A 6000-nucleotide genomic window follows, 5' to 3' on the forward strand; every position below is an offset into this window, starting at 1 on the left:
GACACCTCTTGATCAAAATGTTAAGCTGCAGATTGATGTTGGGAATGACATAGAGAATGTGACCATGTATTGACAGAAGGTGGGCAGCTTGATATACTTGACTATTACTCATCCTGACTTATGTTATGCAGTGGGACTGATTAGTCAGCTCATGCAGAAGCCTCGCAAATCACATTTAGATGCACCTAGGAGGATCATGAGATATGTAAAGGGCACTACAGATTATGGGTTGTTTTATGCATATGGAAAATCCCTTGACTTGACAAGGTTTACTGATGCTGATTGGGTTGGTTGTGCCTATGACAGGAGGTCAACCAATGGTTATGCATTTGGATTGGGCAATAGTATGATCAATTGGCAGAGTAAGAAACAACCTACTGTTGCATACAGAAACTGAGTACACAAGAGCTGCCTTAGCAGCTTGCGAAGCAGTTTGATTGATGAAACTGCTGAAAGACTTGGAAATACGGCTAGAAATCAAAGTGAGATTGCATTGTGATAACCTCAGCAGTGTTATGTTGGCTAGCAATCCTGTCTACCATGCTAGGTCCAAACATATTGAAGTTCACTACCATTTCATTAGAGAAATGGATTTTATAGGGCAGATTGACTTGATTCATGTGAAGACTAAAGACCAGATAGCACATATATTTACCAAGTCCTTGGTAAAGAAAAGTTCATATACTTCAAACAACTACTTGGACTTTATCAAATGGTTTGAGCTTGAGGGGGAGTGTTAGAATATCAAGCTCTCATTACTCTTCAATCAGTCTATCTTTATGTGTGTGACCGACATTAGTTGGATATAGCTGTATATGTGTGTGACATTCAATAAGTCGGTGTAGTCAGTGACTTAACCACAGTTAGTCTTGGTTAGTCATATCTATGTGTGCAAGTCTCTTTCAGTTAGAATGATGGAAGAATAATGGAAGAAGAACAATAATGAGCTGAGGCTCATCTTTTGCTCCACTCTGTCTCTCTCCCTCTCTTCCAACATTTCGAAGTATATAATATATGCACGTAAAAAGAAAGCATCTCAAAATTTGATACAAATATTGATTTGACTTTCATTTTAAAATATTACAAGAGTATTATTTTGTACATTTACTATTGTGCCAGTATCTTCTTGTTCGGTTCCATCAATAATATTGATCAAGCTATAAATACTTATCCTTATTTCTAAAGATAAAATGATGACATCAAGTATTGTTGTGGTGCATTTCTTACTTTTGCTATCTAAAGAACATTACATTCCAATATTTCAATAATATTTGATACTATTGGAAGGATTGAACAATTGATAATTATTAAATTTGGTAATAGGTTTTGTCTTTTTTGATGGCTTAAAAGTTCCTCTTGTGTTAATTTTACACATCACTAGCAAATCACTAGCAATTATAAAAATTGAAGTTAGTTAGCAAGATCTTTGTATAATTTAAGATATTATACATTTTACCAAATTTTTTATTGAATAAATCAAATATATTTATATTTTTAAATTCCTTAACTTCTAAGAAATATAAATAATTATTATAATAGTATTTCTAAGTTTCTAAATTACATGTGACCTAATCTAAAACTTGATATAACCATGAATACATATTTATAAATTTTTGACTAACTCCTATCTATTTTTACAAATAGTCTAAAAGATTAATTCCCTAGTAAAGTTTTACCTCATAACTTTAACCATCATGATCAAATTGGTTTACTTTCTTCTTTTTTAAAATTTTACAAATATGACTAAAATTATCGTCTTCATTATTTATAATATTCACAAATTTTATACTATCCATGTACTTGTGAATAGTATCAAATCATAAAAGTTTGTATAAATATGCTATTATGGTACTACATACAAATATAGCAATCCTAAATCTACTTGGTTTCTTAGAATAATGATATGGATCCTAAGGCAAGTCACATAGAAATTTGTTTTGATATCTATTATAAGTCAAATCTTCATCTAGATGTAAAACAACCTAGATTATAAATAAATACTTGGAAAGTATATTATTTTTATTGTATTGTCAATACCTACTTGCACTTAGGCTTCTAAACCTTACTCACATTTTTAAACTCTCCTTTTACTTAAAATGATAGTTATGTTTACTCTTTCAATAACTTCGCACATCACTAGCTACAAGAAACAAAGTGTATTTTTAAACTACTTGACAATATATTTGTATTATTTTAACAAATTGTGTGATCTACTAGAATTTTTATTTGATAACTCGAAGATAGTTATACTTTTCAATTCCTTAATCTTTAAGAAACATACTACACTTCTAAAGAGCTTATAGAATTAATATCATAAAAACTCCATGAACATTATAGTAACTCTATACAAGTATTTAAAACCTATTTTGGAAATATATATCACAAAATCTAAACAAGAGTAATACTACAATTAAATCATAAAGGAATAATAGCAAATTGCAAGACTAATTATAATTAAATATCCAAACTCTCTAAAATCTAAAGCACAACTTTATACAATAGCTGGAATGAGTATTATTGTTAAAATGTACAACAAATTATTCCTAAATATATAAAAATAGCTATACTAATATTTAAAGTTAAAATAATTATTATTTAATATTTAAAGTAAATTATTATTAAAAATTATATATAAATTCTCATTTCTTTGATCATTTATTTACAAACCTTATACAATAGTGCATATTATCAAAAGAAAAATGAAAAATTCATTTTCCTAGTGATTGTGCATTGAGATACAAATAATACATAAGAATACAAAATCAAGTACAATTTTATATAAATATTTAGAAAATCCCATTATATTTATATACTTCATTTAAATTGAAAATAAAAACCAAAATTACATACCTAAGTTTCTAAGAAAAAAAGGAATATTATTAACATTAAAAACTACTTGTAATTTTAACTATTAAATTCTATCCCAAACTCACACAATTAATAACAAAATATAATAAAAGTACAAAATTGGCTCAAAATATTATTTAAAATAAATCAATTAAAATAATAAAATTAAAATAATTGAGAAATTAAAACCATTTAAGAACTATTAAAAATTGTAAAAATAAATATTTGGTTACTCTTGGAATCCCTAATAATCAAGCTTGGGCATACAAGATAAGTAGATTAATTTCCCTAATACATTACCAATTGCCTTGCATTAGTGTTTTGTGTATACATCTTCTTGTACTAAGATACTTACACAACCTTCGCTATCTTTTCTAATAACTATCATGTTAGGTCACATGGATAACAAGTTGAAGAGGACCAAGATGTTTAAAACACCCTATGTAATTTAATTGATATGGAATCTTATTGAGATTTTCAAATAGTATTAACTATATATATTACTAGTTTACCACATTTTAATTGATATGGAATCTTATTGAGATTTTCAAATAACATTAACTATTTATATTACTAGTTTACCACAATTTGATTATATTGTGTTTAAAAAGTAATATAAAGTTATAGCCTAGGATTTATATTCTAGGAGCTAAATTTGAGGAATTTCAGGGGGATTCAAGAGGCTAGCTAGTCAATATTAGATTCAGGGATGAATTTTTCTTTCAAGGAGCAAGGTGAAGGCTCCCCAAGCAAACCAAGGGGTAAATTGGTTTGGAGGCTTGCATGTCACTTTTGATAACAAGAGGAACTTGGATTCGTGGAGGAGATTAGAGGATCTCAATTCTACTCCATCCATTTGCAATAAAAGTTAAAGAAATATTGCAAAGGGTGCCAGTTTTGGGGCCAACAAGGTGTCCAATGTCCAAGGTTGAAGTGGTAGAGTGCGCATTTTTTGTTTATGTGAATTTTATGCTTGTTGTAATTAGTACTTAATCAAGTTATTTACCACCCTATCCAAGAAGAAAGGCGGGTTTCAAGGTTCCATTGCTGGGATACCATCAATTTCCTTTAATTGGTGGGCCTAAGACACCTCATTGAAGGTCAGAAGCTTTGGTCTAGTGCTAAAATTGTATTCACTTGAGCATTACATCAAGTATGTCTTCAGATAGCTGTGAGATGGAACCAAGCAAGGATGATGTCTCTTAATCTAAAAATTCACAAAGTGTGTTGGGATAAATGCAATGCCATCTTAGAATTAATATCCATATTGATGAAATTCAAATAATAATTATCCTTTCAGACTAGATTATAAGATCTTGTTTATTATTACATACTTTTATTATTGTCGCCCCTATATATATATATAGAAAAGACCTCTTGACGTAAATGGTAGGTAAACCAAGTTATGAGCGTTAGTTCTTAAGGATTAGAAGATCCAATAAGTCTCCACCATGGATTCGTAATCTATTGTATGGCATGTTTAGTTGATATGGAGCTCTACCTGTACATGATATGGGTTACATTTCCTTCATTCATCATCATATATGTTTCACCTTAGGATCGAGGGCGATTAGCTTGATTAAGCTATGTGTTCCATGATCTTCTACACCGTAATTAAGTTAGAAATTTTGATGGGACATAAAAGATATATTTTCTAATCTTTCGAAGAAGATGAACAAGGTCCTTAGGGCATAATAAAGTTTTAGCTGGCAAAAGTTTGCTCACCCTTTATATTCCTTAGCATGGTAATTGTTCCACCTATATCATCTTCATGCTAAATCTAGGTATTGCTACCACAGAATCATATCTACTATAGTATAAGTAAATAATATCAATGTTTCTTCATGTATGTGTCTAGAACAATCATCTCAATTAATCTCTACTTTTTTAATTATGCTCTTTTTGCTTAGGGAGAGTATTAAGGATACAATAAAAAGTTTTGTATGCACGTGCATGCACACTCACTCACTACTAACACGAACACTCATACACACATGACACACACATGCATGGACAAACATTAGAATTTTTTCATGTTTAGGCTCAAACAATTTAAGAAAGAAAAAAATAATGATAACAAAAACAAATTGTTTGTCGTAACGTAGAGAAAATGGAAAATGATGAAGGTCTTGATGTTCAAGATCGTGAGGCGTATCTTAATTAGCGTGTCCCATGTCCTTGCTCTCAATGTAAGCTGAAAATTAGACAAAAACGTCAATTGTCTATAGAATACGTACGATGCTTTGGCAAGTTTCAATCTGAGATCATTGATCAGACGATCTCAGATTTTGAGCGAATGGTAATAAAAGTGTATATCAATCATGCATTGTATTCGCGAGCTAATTGAATACCATATACAAAAACATTGGGTGTGGCTGGCAAATTTTCTATCCAGGGAGGTGATGTCTCGTCCCAAGGAGGAGTGCACCCTTTGCGGCCAGTTAGAAGAGTTCGTGGGCGTGCAATGGATGGAGTGCCTGAGCCAATCCACCACTTGGAAGGTACTACACAATCTACACCATCAATACCAGAGGAGACATGCAGCCTTCCAGACTTATATACAATCTTGGAGCCTGAGATGGAGGCAATGATCGATGCATTGATGCCCATGGATATCGAGACTTCTGATCCGCTTAGAGTGGAAGCATCCATACCATTATATGATGGGTGTTGAGTATATCGCCTAAAGACACTGCTTGCACTCCTAAGTGTGCAAGAAAAATATGGGTGGAGCAATGAGAGTGTGACTGAGTTGTTCAGGTACCTTGTACGTATGCTTCGTTGATTTCTTTTCGGCACTATCATTAAAAACATTTGTGCTTTTTCAAGGTATTTTATGATTTTTTTAAATGTTACTGAAGTATCATATATTACCACTTGTTAATACCATGCATGAGTCTCGTAATGATTCATGACATGTTTTACGAAAGCTTGGCATGGACTACAACAGCATCCATGCATGTATCAACGATTGCATACTGTTTCGAGGAGAATACGAGACTATGGAGACATGTCCAAAGTGTGGTACTCACAGGTATCGAGATAAGACTTGCAAGGGAAAACCATCCCTAAAAAAGTTCTTAGACACTTTCCGCTCATCCCCTACATAAACTACATGTTTCTTACATCCGGCATGGCGAGCTTGACAACATG

This window comes from Lygodium microphyllum, chromosome 6 (assembly GCF_053477565.2).
Source record: "Lygodium microphyllum isolate KBCC chromosome 6, Lygodium_microphyllum_v1.1.10, whole genome shotgun sequence".
In the NCBI taxonomy this organism is placed as follows: Eukaryota; Viridiplantae; Streptophyta; class Polypodiopsida; order Schizaeales; family Lygodiaceae; genus Lygodium; species Lygodium microphyllum.